Here is a 15,021-nt window from a genome sequence, read left to right on the forward strand (position 1 = left end):
AGAACAGAAGTTCATTGGTCAGACAAAGGGGAATGGAGGGAGGGGGGGATGAGAACAGGGAAGGCAGCGGAATGAATCCGACATCACTCTCCTACGCTGATATGTGAACACATGACCAGTGTAACTCCACATCCTGTACAACCACAAGCATGGGAAGTTACCCCCCATGGAAGTAAAATATGTCAAAATACACTGTACTGTCATGTACAACTAAAAAGAACAAATAAAAAAAAAAACTTAAAAATTAAGATTCTGTGATGGACTTGAATGATTTCACATTCTGCCTGTTGACGTATGCCTTTGATTAGGAACAAGAGGCAAAGAAGGTATGGAGTCATAGTACAAGGAAGAGGAGAAGACGGAGGAGGAGGAGGAAAAAGAAGGAAAAATTTCCTTAGTTGTGAGACTGCAAAGGTTCTTTCCAATCGTGTTATCCTCTGTATTTATTTCTAAATGTTTGGTCATCTCTTTGATTTAATAGGCAACCAAGTACTGTATCTCACATACCTATTACCTATCTTAATCGATTGCACAAATCTCAAGTGCCCGGATGTTCTCTAACAACGTTTTTGATTTTTGCCTTCCAAAAATTAGGTCCAAAATATAAAAGAAAATAAATTAAAGCATGTAGGATATCTTTCACACCGAGAACAGTCATTGAGATTTCCCTGTGGGTTCCTGGGAAATCACAAAGATTTGTTCTTTTCCCTTATAAAAAGTAAGATGCTGAAAATAAATAGGTTTTGTGGGTTGCATAGAATAAGTTGTCAAATCAGAAGAGATGCTCAGTCATGCCTAGGTTAAATTTGTGTAGGTAAGATGATATTAATATAAATATTTCAGAAACTTCTTATAGGAAATCTCTGGAGATTAGTCAATGACTTGCTTTCTGTATATTTTTAGTTTTAAGGAAGACACTGATTAAAAGTCTTATGAAATTCTGTTGAATTCCCTCTCTTTATCTGAGTCTTAGTAGTGTTTTGCCTGGTAATATTGAGCAAAGAAAATATAGTTCAAATATTGTTTAAAATGTTAATTGGGGGCTGGGGCAGTAGCTCAGTGGTAGAATGCTTGCCTTGCAAGCCTGAGGCACAGGGTTCAACCCTCAGCACCACATAAAAATACATAAATAATTCAAGATATTTTTAAAAATATGTTAATTGTCCACAGACTCTTTTCTTAAAAAAAAAAAAAAAAGAAGCAGCTTGAGTCAAGTAATTGTTGAATAGCTCTCAATGCATCTCAATTCTCAGACTTACCAATCAAATTTTATAAAAGTAGATATTCCTAAGCTCTACCCCAGGTTTGTTGAATCCCTTTAGTTGATATTATTGGTATATTATATACATGCTGTATCCAAGGATTGTTATCTGTTTAACTCAAGAAATTTTCTCAATAAAGATATACTCATTCAATTTTGAAAAGTGGACTTTAATCTCACTGACTTCTTAGTAGACTTTATCATTAGCCTAAGAAACATTAGTTTAACATTTTTCTGATGAATAGGCTTATCATCTCTATTTTGCATCCATCAACCAATCAAGCAAGCAACCAACCAACTTTTCTGGTCATTGACCTTATTCTTGTTCTCAGTCTTCTTACAGTTGAAAAATTTCTCTAAAAATATAACCATAGCTGTTATTTGTAAAGAGTTTTTGTTTTACTCTAAACTTGCTGAAGTCTGACCCATAAGTAACAGACCAGAGTTCATGTGTTCAACAAAGGACAGTCTCAGAATTTTGTGGAAAAAGGCACCTTTTTATTTTCCATTAATTTTTTTGTCTTTTAATTAGTGCATTACAATTATACGTAATATGTATTTGGAGTTACCTATTTATACATGCACACAGTATAATGATTGCATTTGGTCAATATCATTCCCCAGTCCTTCCCCTCTTCCTCTCCTCCTCCTTCCCCATGGTCACCTTCCTCTTCTCTACTGGTTTCCCTTCTGTGGAATAAGGCACTTCAAACACTGACCTTTTCAGGAACTGACTCTTGGGTAGAGGCACCTGGGCTGCAAACATTTAGGCAACTTTCAGATCTTATCAGTGGACTGAATCAGGATTTCCAGAATTCTTTTTGGTTGAGAAATACCTTGTTTCATGAGACTATTCTCATATATACAACCATGTCATCTATAAATAATGATAATTTGCCTCCTTGTTTTCAGTTTTTGTGCTTTTATTGCTTTGATTGTCCAACTATAATGGCTTAATCCTTTCAGAAAAGTATTAAATACAAATGATAGTGAACATCCTTGTTTTTTCCTTAATTTTAGTGGAAATGTTTTCAATGCTTTGCCAAAAAGACTGAGTAGTTAGTGTGTAGTCCACTATATCATGCTAAGAATTAGCCATCCATTTCTATTTTACTGAACTCTTAAGTTAGCGTCAGTGATAGTTGTTCAATATCATGTGATTTTCTTCTTTGACATACTAGTTGAGGAAATACATTGTAATTTCCTTACATGTTTGGAATACCTTGTTCATGGTGTACTTTTTAAATTAATTCTTTTTCTTTGTTCCAATTAGTTGTACATGGTGCTTTCTGATTATATTTGATCATATTTATTTAGAATGTTTACATGTACAGTTGTGAATGAGGTTAGTATGTGCTTTTCTTTATTAATACTGCACTGGTTTATAAAGTGAATTTGGAAGCTTTTTTTTATCTCTTTTATCTTGTTTTCAGATTATTTTGCAGAAGTGTTGGAAGGGTTGAAAATGAAGACTTAAAATTGCTTTTGAGGTTACATAATAATGTACCCAAGTAAAATCAAAATCAACCCCTTAAACTGTTAGAACTGATAAGAGAATTCAGAAAATTTGCCTGATATAAAACAACCTGCAAAAAAATCAATAATATTTCCTGGTTTGTGCCAGCCAAACTCACTGGAAAACAATTTTAAAAAGAAAAGGATTTACAAGGGCAAGAAGTCTACAACGAGTCTAGGAATTAATGGAAACAAAGACACATAAGATCTCTATGGAGAAATCTTAAAATATCTATTGAAGGACACGGAGGATGACCAGGGAGAGGGGAGACATTCCATGCCTTTAGATTGGATAAGGAAGTATTGTAAAGGTATCTATTCCTCACCAATTCATCTATCAATTTTATGTACTCCTGAATGAAGGTCAGGGTGAATTTTGTTTTTTGCAATATGATACAATTGCTTTAAAGTTTACATGGAGGAATATGTGTCTGTGAATAGCTAAGTCTTTATAAGGAACAGTGAAGGACAGGGATTTGTCTTACCGGATATTAGAATATACTACATAGCCAAAGTAATAAACACACTATGATATTAATGCTAGGTCAGTCAAATCAACTAATAGACCAGAATGGAGAGCTCATCCAAAATAGAGAAACTGCTAGCTACCAAATCAAGATAAAGTGAGAAATTATAAGCACACAAAATTAAAATCAGCTCATCCATTCACCTGGGAGGTGCATCCCAGGTGAATTAAAGACTTAAATGTGAATGCTAAAACTCTTAACAGTTTTGGAAGAAAATGTAAACTATTTTTGGATCTAAGAAGGAAAGATTTAAAACTTCAGAAGCACAAACCATAAGGGCAAATAGCATTACATACCAATTAAGGATTTCTATTCAACAGAGGATATAATTGACAAGGTTAATTTGTAATGAAATTGGAGAAGAGAGTTGCAATATCTAAAAGCAGCCAATAAATAGTTTCTAGAATATACAAAGGATTCCTACAAGTAAATGAGAAAAAGATAGAGATCCTGCTTTTAAAATAGGCAAAGAATACATTCTAGCACCAGTACTAGAAAAGAAAACTAAAAATTCTAACAGACATACAAACTCATTAGGAATGTGAATTAGACAATAATGTGATACACAGCACAGCTATTAAACTAGCCGGAAGTAGAAGTACTGCCAATGATGTTGGGATTGGGGGAGGCGAGATAGGGAACTAGAGGAAGGGCGGGGTACAGCCCTCCTGCTTCCTCGAGCACCCCCTGACCCTATTCAGTCAGACACTTCAAGTCTACACCCCATGTCCTTCCATCTCTCTTCCCGAGTGCATATCCTGAAGCAATTCTCACTGAGATCCATGAGGGGATTGTGTGGGGACCCTGTAGGAAATCTGCATATCCATTTCTGAGAAGTCAGAGAGGTGAGAGCAGTGGACCGACAGCATGAAATATGAATGGAGAAAAAAAGACTACACAGTTGAAGAAAAAAACAGGGAATATAACATGACATATAACATGTTACCATGCATGTCACTGAAAAATACAGTACCACAAAGCAATCATAGCTCAAAACTATCAGAATGGTTCTTTTTAGAGGGGGAAGATAAAAAGGAATAAAGATATTCACGTGGGGGTGGGATGGGGAGAGGAACTTAAAGGGAAAAAAATCAATTGTAATATTTGATCCTTGAAGATTTAATAAAAATTTGCCTATGAAACCATCTGGGCCTGGTGCTTTTCTAAGAAAGGCTAGTTTTTAACAATATTGCCAATTTCATCAGGGAAAGTGGTCTTTAGATTTTCTGTCTATTCTGGAATCAGTTTTGGTTTTTAATATTTTATTTTATTTTATTTTATATTTTATTTTATTTTATTTTATATTTTATTTTATTTTATTTTATTTATTTTATTATTTTATTTTATTTTTTTGGTGCTGAGGATCAAACCCAGAGTCTGGAACATGCTCTACCACTGAACTAAATCCTTAGCCCAGAATCTTTCAATTTTTTGGAAAAATAATTGTATCTACTTATATTTTCTCTGTATTAGTGGCTATTTCTTCCTTCTGATTTTAATTTTGTGTGCTTATAATTTCTCACTTTATCTTGATTTGGTAGCTAGCAGTTTCTCTGTTTTGTTTTTTGAGAAGTAACTTTTGAATTTCTTCAATTTTTCTATTGTTGATGTCATTAAATTAAGTATATAAGTTAATACATTTTTGCTTTAACAATTTTTTCTCCTATTATTCTTGTGCTTATTTTGCTATTTCTTTTCCAACTTTAAAAATTTTAATTTAATTATTTCCATATTTTCTCTGCTAATGTTATTTAAGGGAATAACTATTTCCTGTGAGCCCTGTTTTAACCATATCCTTTAGGATTTGATAGTGTTGATTTCAAACTTTATTTTGAAATAATTATAGACTCACTACAATTGTACTGCAAAAGCAGTATGGAGAGGTTCCATGTGCCTACCTCTAGCTTCTCCGAAAGGTGACATCTTGTGTGACTATGGAGCCTTATCAAAACCAGGAAATGCTTTGTCACAATTAATGCAGTTAAGTATACTACATATCTTAGATTTCACCAGGTTTTTGCAAGCCCTTGCTTTTTGTATGTCTTTGTGATATTTAATCATATGTATAGGTCGTATAACCCCCACCAAGTCATTTGTTCTGTCCCCACAGGAGACCTCTCCCATGTAACTCCTGTACTCCCCCTTTAGGGTCATTCCGTCCCTTTTCTAACCTCTGCAACCACTGATGTGTTCTTTATCTCCAATTTTCGCATTTAGATAATGTCTATAAATGGGTTATATAGTATATCACATTTGAGATTGGCTTTCCTGTTGCATAATGCCATCCAAATTGTTGTATCGATGGTTTGTTCTTTTTTGTGGCTGAGTAGGAGTCCATTGTTTGGATATACCAGTTTCTTCAATCTTTCACTTATTGAAGGCCATCTGGGTTACCTTTAGTTTTTGGCTATTACAAATAAAGTAGCTATGAGCTTTCATGCACAGGTTTTTGTCTGAATGTAAGTTTCATTTCTCTGAGAAAATACCTAAATGTGTTATTGCTGGGTTGCATGGTAAGTATATGTTTAGTTTTTTATAAAACTGCCAGACTCATTTCCATAATGACTCTCCCATTTTATATTCCCAGCAGCAGTGAATGAATGATCTAAATATCTCTACATCCTTATAAGAATATCATATTATCAGTATTTAAAATTTTAGCCATTCTAATAGGTATGTAGAAGTGTGTATTATGGTTTTTGGTTTTGTTTATTTATGTGATACTGGGGATCAAACCCAGGGCTTCACACATGCTAGGCAAGAATTCTACCACTGAGCTATATGCCCAGTTCTGTCCTAGAGTTTTTAAATTGACCTTTACCAGTGGCAAATGATGTGAACATTTTTAAATGTGATTATCAGCACTCCAGATATCTTCATTGGTGAAGTGTCTGCGTGAGTCTTATGACCATTTTCTGATTGGATTGTTTTCCTCCTGTTGACCTTAGAAAGTTCTTTATTTATTTTGGATATGAGTTCTTTGGTAGTTATGTGATTTTCAAATATTTTCTCGTATGCAGTCTTTATTTCCCACCAATTTCTAATCATTTTGCCATTTAAGCTTTGATTTACAGTTTGATCCAAACGTTTATTTTATTTTATTTTTTTAATTAAAAATCATAAATTTACATAGGGCAATGTTGTTTGATTCATTCTGTTATTTTTTTCCTTCCCCCCTTCCCTCCCACCCCTCTTTTCCCTCCATACAGTCCAGTCCTTCCTTCCTCCATTCTTACCACCCTCCTTATCCCTAACCCTAACCCTAGCTAACCCCTCCTATCCCCCATTATATGTCCTCATCCGCTTATCAGCGAGATCATTCGTCCTTTAGTTTTTTGAGATTGGCTTATCTCACTTAGCATGATATCCTCCAATTTCATCCATTCCAAACATTTTTTTAAGGGAATTGATGGATCACAAAAAGAAGGGACTCTATCAATGACACCGTGGCAGTCAGGAGAGATTATCCAGTGCTGATTGGAATGCATCTTGCTTAGGTAGGGTTTTTAACTACTGATTATTAAAAAATAGGGGGGAAGAAATCTATGGGCGATCACAGGAACCTTGAGGATTATCAATTAGGGGCTATAAAATAGCAAGTGTCTCAAAGTCCAAAACAGGAGAAAAATTTTAAAGACATCTGCAGGCATTATCTTAATACCCCATGAGGTGATGCAATGTCCCTTCATCTGGAGACTGTCAGAAGTGGCCTCTCTTGTGGGCCAAAGGTCCCCACCTACTGCTGCGTGGCAGGAAGATTTCCTTAACACGGAGTTTTCTTAGAAGGGCCATAAATGGTGGCGTGGTCAAGGTTGGGCTGATAACCACAGTGTGTGACGTTCAGGTAAAGAACCAACTTGCACAGTCCTGTGTCCAGTAACTCAGAGTACGCTGGGCAAAGCGAGGAGGGAGAAGAGAACAGCATGCCACTGGATCCTTCCTGGCTGGAGAAAGTTTGGTGGAAGCCATGTGGTGATCAGATGGGTCAGAACCAGGAAGCTCCTGGGATATGCAACCTGGCTGGACTCCTCATTGCCAAGATTAGAGCAGGACCAAACCAATCCAGATTGAGTGGAATTAGGGAAGAGTCCATCAAGGAAGAGGAACTGTTTGAGCAAATTCATAAGAATTGGCTAGAAAGGGAAGGACCTGGCATCTTTAGGGGGAAAATAGGAAGAAAATCAATGCCAGGAAGGAACCTTCAAATTTGCTTTAGGAGAGAAAACTAGTTCCAACAGAAAGGGTGTGTTCACAGAAACTTCTTGGCTGAAATAGGGCCTCGAGGAAAGGGAAAGTCTTCAGCCACAAAAACCAGGTGCCAATCCCAGTGCTGCCTCTTGCTTCTGCCCATAAAGCCCGAGAAAAGGGAGAGGAGGTTTTGCCACCAGCTGAGATGTTGTATACATGGGGTCCAGGGTGCCTAGCATAGAAATCCTTCATGATTCCTGTGGAAATACTGTCACTCCATACAGAGGCCACCCTGATCATGTACCTGGAAGTTCCTATATTAGTTATTGCTTTGTAACAAATTAGCATAAAACTTATTAGTTTAAAATGAAATAAACACTTATTTCACAGTTCAGTGGGTGAGGAATGTGAGATTGGCTTAGCTGGACTGGAGGATCTGCTTTAAAGGTGGCTCAGAGGCTGCTGGGGAGAAGAGAGGCCTCAGTTATTCTCCCTGGAGGCCTCCCCAGAGGGCTGCCCAAGTGTCCTCGTGTCCTGGTGCCTGACTTCTTGCAGGTCAGTGGTCCAAGGGAGAGCAAAGAGCAAGCTCTATCCTTTTACGACCTGGCCTCAGAAGTCACATATATCACTTCAGCCATCAGCAGTTTGGGGATGATATTTATCTCATAAATTTGTTATAATAGGACATTTTTAGTTGTAAGTGACAAGATTCCAAATCATGCTAGTTGAGGGAAAATAAAGGATCTAATTAGCTCAGAAGTACAAAACCCAGGGTAAGACTGGCTTCAGGCAAGGCTGGATCCTGCTGCTCAAATGATGAAGTGCCTCTTCATGTCTCACTTCTGCTTTTCTCTGGATAGGAGTTGTATGGCTCTCAGCAGCTCCAGGCTGACACTCTGCTCCTTTAGCATCCCTAAACGATAGAGAACATCTATCTCCCAGTGGTTTAGACTAAAACCACAAGGTTACATACCTGTCTCTGGATCAGGGAGCTTGATTGTGATTGGCCAGGTCTGGTTGGGAGCAAGGGAAGTTGGTCCTGTCTGAACGGCATGGACTGAGTGTTATTAACAGAAGAAAGGGAACAGATGTGGAATAAGCAAATTGGCAGTGGTCTACTCCACCGATGGTGATGATTAAAGGAGGTGAAGGACATAAACTGCCTGGCACTTGATGGGAAAACTTTTTCTGGAGTCTTCTCCTTTCCTCTCTATTGGATCATTGATAGATAAGTCCTTTGGTTCTCTCTTAGTATTATTCCCCTCCTCTGCCTCATGGGTCCGTCCTTCCACACATTTCCAATGTCCCTGTGGCTCTGCAAAGGCTTGGTGGATGGTTTATAGCTGGGAAAGCTGGCTGCAGGTGGGTGGTAGGGCTGGCTCTCTGAGATGCTGGGAGAAGCGTGGCAGCCACACTGCTGGACTCACAGTCCCTGACTTGTTCCTGGAGACCCGATCATCTGGGAGCCGAGGGAGACCAGATGGCCGAGTCACTGTAGCTTCTCTACCTCTCGTCCCAGCAGCATCCCCCTCCAGCACCCATAGGAGGAGGAGAAGCCTTGGCCTGCTGGCCTTATCTACAGTGGGAAGTGTGCCCAGCTCTGGGATGGTATTCATGGCCAAACCAGATAGGGTTTGATTCTGGGCAGATTCAGTTATTTGTCTTTCATTTTATTTATTTGAACTAGCTTTTTGAAAAGTTTTGTGGTACAGCATTTTGAATACGTACACAGGCATACAGGGTAGTCAAGTGAGCTCCACGGATCCATCACCCAGCCTCAACCCAAATCGGCTGGCTCAGGGCCAGCCCTGCTTTGTCTCCATCCTACTGCTCCTTCTCTACCCAGTTATCTTGAAACAAATCTCACATGTTCTGCCTCTTTTATCCATAAGAATTTTAGGGTGTGTGTTTAGAGGGTAAGAACAATTTTTGATTTTTTAGTACCAGGGATTGAACTCAGGGGCCTTTAACCACTGAACCACATCCCCAGCCCTATTTTGTATTATATTTAGAGACACTGAGTTGCTTAGCACCTCACTGTTGGTGAGGCTGGCTTTGAACTTGCCATCCTCCTGCCTCAGCCTCCTGAGCCACTGAAATTACAGGTATGCACCACTAAGTCAGGCAAAAGGTAAGAACTTTCAAAATACTTGACCACAATACCATTATCACACTTGAAAAGGTAACAATATTCCAGTAGTTGCAAATATTCAGTTTACAAATTTCCTTCATTATGTTATATACTTTGTTTGCTTTTGCTTTTTATTTTCAGGCCATTTATCCGAATTAGAATTTAATAAGGGTCACCTAGTACAATCTGTGGGTATGTCTCCTGAGTCTCCCCCACAGTATCTTTTTGATTCTTGCAATTTATTTATTGAAGGAACCACTTGCCTGTGCTGCAGGGCTTCTCCTGTGTTTTACTGATTGCAATCCTGTAATGTCCTTTAAGTTGTCCTTCTGTCCCTGCATTTTTGGTAAATTTGTTACTAGATCCAAAGTCTTGATCGAGTTCAGCATCAATTCCTTGACAAGACCAGTCATGGGGAATGCTGTGTGGAAAGCACAAACACCCCCTGGTGGCCTCTCTGTTTTGGGATGTTAACAGCCATCGATGATCCTTGCCTCAATCAATTCCCATTAGTTCAATCCATTCATCCAATCCATTAATTCATTAGGAGTTAGTCAATTTTACTAACTATAAAAACATTTATTCTCATCTCAAAATAACTTAAGTCACATAACATGGTATAAAAGAAAAAGGAAAAGTCAAGGGTTGTGCTTTTCCTCCTGGCTCACTAAGTTCTTCTCTTTATCAGTAACTGCATTTAAAGGTTTTGATGTGTTCGTAAGAATTTTAGAAATGGATATAATTACTTTGGAAAAGTGAGTGGGATGTATCACAGAGAGATGGTAAGTGTGGCCCCCACACACAGTCAAGTGATTTCATACAAAGCAAATCTACTGTATGTATGAAACTCATATAAATAAATGAAATACGGTGTTTTATTTATCTAAACATGACAGAAAACAATAGCAATACCACACAATCTCAAGAGGTACATGATTAATTACCAAGTGGATTTTTAAAAAGATTCATTTAGTTTAAAATAACACAACCTCCCGGGTTTGAGACTGAAAGAGAAATGTGATAGGAAGCTGTGGGAATAACTCTTGGAGTCTTGAGGTGGGGACTGTCACTGGGCATGTCAAAGGATGATTATGTCCCTCAGGAGCATGGCAGCAGTCTTCCCAGGCTTCTCTCTGCACGTTTGTATCATTTTTTCCACTGCAGACCAGTTTTCTCTGCCTTTCCATACGAGCCATACAAATTATTCCTCTTGCCTCTCTCCTGCCCCACCCCATTCTCTGGGTCCCCCGTTCAAGCAACAGCAGAGACTGACCATCTTCTCTGGACTTCCGGTTCAGGTTCCCAGGAGGAATCACCTGATTGGCCCTTGCAGGTCAGGTGTCCATTTGCCCCTGTCCAATCAGTTGTGGTTGATGGGCCAGACTGGAAAGCACAATCCTGGTAGCCGGTCCCTCTCGCGTCCCTGCTCAACCCATGTGGAAGAGTAGGTGAGGGACCTGGCTTAGAAAAAAAGGGAGGGATTTGAGATGGTAAGACTTCCTCCCAAAGACTCAGCCTTCAGAGCTCTTATTTGCAAACAGAATCCACTGTCGTTTAGGTAGAAAAGGAGTGTGTACGGAATCCTAGGTCTCCTACAAATCTCTAGAGTTGAGCTATGATCTATACAGCAGTTCTACTCAGAAGCCACTGCCAGTATAGCCAGATCCACAGCTCTGTCATGGTGCCTCCCAAAGCCAGTTCCTCTGCTGCCACCATTTCCAGATCATCAGCTCCACACTATTGCACCTTCTGGCCCTGGTTTTCTCCCCAAATCTCTTTGCTGGAGTTCATCAAAAAGAGAGCCCCTTGTCCTGTCGCCTGGAGCACAGGTGCAAGGTAGGCTGGGGAGGTGAGTCCTTCCTTCTACGACTACCTCAGAGAGATGGAGTTCCTAGTGAAGGAAATTCCCCAAACTCTATGGGCAGCCACTGCTGGGACCAGCGTTCACTAGAGAACAGACTCAGTGATAAGATAGGGAGAAGCCTAGGGTGATCGTTAAGGGGAGTTGGTGATAAGTGATGGGGGAGGGGTGACTGAGGAGGGGTACAAAATTACAGTTAGGAGGAACAAGTTCTAGCGTTCTGTAGAGCAGTAGGGTGACTATAATTAATAAGAACTTACTGTATATGTCAAAATATCTAGAGGAGAGGATTTTGAATGTTCCCAGCACCAAGAAACGATAGTATTTTCAGGTGGTGGATATGTTAATTATCCTGATTGATCATTGTACTGTTATATTCCTATATTGAAATATTACTCTCTACCCTGTAAATATGTATAATTATCATGTATAGATTTTTAAAAGATTGAAAATCAAGTGTTAGGGGGTCTGACCAGGGCGTGCAGTGTCGGGGGCAGGAAACCATCTGGTCCAGACATTGCATTCTTTGTTTTTTTTTTTAAATTTTTAAAATTTTATTTGTTCTAATTAGTTGTACCTGATAGTAGAATGCATTTATACATTTTGATAGCTCATACACAAATGGAGCGTAATCTCTCATTTTTCTGATCGTACGTATTGCAGGATCACATAGGTCAACAGTCCTACATGTAGATGAGGTAATAATGTCTGTTTCACTCTACTGTCCTTCCTACCCCATACCCCTAACCCCTCCCTCCACTCCCCTTGCATTGAGGGGCTTTTCAACTGTTGACATTTCTCCAAAGGAAATTACCTGTGGAGGTTGCAAACAGGCAGCCATGGGACGGAGTGAAGTTCATTCCCCACCTTTAAACTTGTGTGCCATGATGGGTCCAGTCTGCCTCAGGGACACCCTGATTTCATACATTTCATAAACACCATAATTATCTTGCAACCAGCACTGTTTAACCATCTACCATTGTATTTTTGTGTGCTATTTAATTTGATACATGTAACCATGTGAAATAATCCATGGTTTTTGGAATTTTGGTCAAGTATTTCTTTATCAGGATTGTTTCCAGAAGGAGAAATAACCAGGATCACCTCAAGAGGTTCAGAGTGCAAAGAAGAGAGAAGGGATCCCGGGGGCTGTTGGAGGGAGTAGACAAGGAGGACCCCAAACCTGTCCCTGAAGGACCTGTGGTTCATTGTGATTATTGACGTGGGGGTGTGGAGTGGCATTGTCGGCCTGTGTCTCTCTCACAGAAAATTGATTCCTTTTCTAAGAAGGGGCAGCCGTCTGTCTTAAATCCCTGTGAGAAGAGAGCCATTCCTGTGGTGTGGATGATGGGCAGGTTCCTTCCACCTGTTGAGCCAGCCCTGCGAGTGGGTCGCCTGCTCAGAGGTGATGGAGAAGCCCCGGGGAATGCAGGGTTATGAAAGCCCAAGATCTGCAGGTGGGGATTGCTTTTGTCAGTACTGTCATAGATAAGGGACATTTAGGAGAGCTGAGCAGAGTTTAATTGCAGTGTCGAGTTGTTTAATTTGCACCTGTTAGGAGCGGTAGTGGTGTCCTAGTTAATTGAGACAGAGATTATAAATTAGGCCCTCCAGAAAGGTCCTTGGGGTTCACCTTGCCAGACTTTCCTTTTAGGAAGGTTTGAAGGCTGCCAGAGAATGACATTTGAGGGGTCTTGGGGGCTTAGAGCCTGAAATCTGCCCTCTCACCATCCTGCAATTGCAGGTCACCCTGTCTATGCAGCAGAACCTCAGCATCTTGTTTGGCGGGGGGAGGGGGAGAGTCTGCGCTTTGGTTTGTATCCCTGGATTTCTGTTCCTCCCAGGCTAGTTCTGAGCTTCGGTTCTTCCTCTTTTTCTCACACCTTTTGGACAACACGGCACGTTGATTCCAAAGGGTGCCTCCCGGATCCTTTTTGTTTGTTTAACTCGCGTATAAATGGGCTTGTTAAATGCTAGGCACTATTCAAGTCTCTCAGCAAGGAATATCTGTCCATCCATCACCTGCCTACCTACGTCCGCTCTAAGTGGGTTACACATAATGAGATTCATTGAATGCTCACAAAAATGAGGAATTTTAGCCTTGATGGTCAGATGACTAAACTGAGGTATAAAGAGGTTGCCTGACTTCTTCAGTCTCCCAGACTAGGAAGTGGCAGAGCTGGGACAGGAGCCCAGGCCACATGGTTCTAGAGCTGAGCCACTCAACCGCTTTTCCCTGCCTGTCTTAAGAGGGTTCTGCCACCACCCTGGGTTTGGCCTCAGCACCTCCTCTGTGAGTGGCCACACACAACAGTGCTGGTGTTTGAAAATTTGAAGTTATATGATGTAAATATATTATGGTCTCACTTAGAGCATATATTGAACTGTTGGAAACCCCAGTTCAAAAAAATGCCCCAAATCACAGGGCATGGTGGCACATAACTGTAATCCCAGCAGCTCAGGAGGCTGAGGCAGGAGGATCATAAATTCAAAGCCACTCTCAGCATCCTAGTGAGGCCCTAAGCAACTTAGAGAGACCCTATCTCCAAAGAAAAAAATAAAAAGAGCTGGGGATGTGACTCAGTGGTTAAGGGCCCCCCGGGTTCAATCCCCAGTACAAAAAATAAAGTCCCAAACTCTCCAGGTGGTACTCCCGGGGAACTGTGAGACATGGTGACTGCTCCCATAGCCCAGGGACACCGGGCAAACTCCACCCCTCCTCAGTCCTGATGAGCGTCACAGCACTGTTACCGTGCTTTGGAAATTCAGTGGGTGATTCTGCAGCACCCAGTTATCAGACACTGTTAGAATTCAGTCCTTTTCACACCCAGCGACAATGACATCCAAGTGTTGGTCGAGTGGGGGGCTTGCAGCCCTGCTCTAAAGATGGAGCTGACATCAGGGGCTTTGGCCTAGAGGCGAGAGGGGCTGAAGGGCTGTGGAGAAGGCTGAGCAGCCCCCGTGACGCACACGGCCGCCGATTTTGGAGCAGGCCCTGTGCACAGCGTTGGAGACAGTGCTGCCGAAATGAAAAGAAGTGATCAAGCCGAAAGCCTGTCGCTGAGGTCACAGGATCACACACGACGAGAGACATTCCTCCCACTTTACCTGGATTTCTTTGGGAAGAGTAGTCTCCTTTGAGATGAACTTTGAATTAAAAGTTCATGATTGTCCCATGCTGAGCTCCTCACTGGTATTCCTCCCCCTCTCTTATTACTACTGTGGGAATAGCTGCCAGATGAATTCAGCTGATCAGGCTGATCAGGTCACTCTCCTGCTCAAAAACCTCCGGTGGCTCCCCACTGCTCCCCCAAATCTGTCCCACTTTCCAAGCTATTTAATTAGAATGAGGCTGAGTCTCCCCATGGGACGGGCGCCTCCTGAAGGTGGGACCACAGCTCCTACATGACATGCACACATTCAGGCTGCCAGGGCCATGCCTTGGAATCTGCCACCAGGCCAAGTGTTGGGTGAGGCATTGATGTATTAGGAGTGGAGGTGCAATGGGGGTCTTAGTATCTGGATGGGACAGGGTGGG

The sequence above is a fragment of the Sciurus vulgaris genome (assembly GCF_902686455.1).
Source record: "Sciurus vulgaris genome assembly, chromosome: 10".
Taxonomy (NCBI): Eukaryota; Metazoa; Chordata; class Mammalia; order Rodentia; family Sciuridae; genus Sciurus; species Sciurus vulgaris.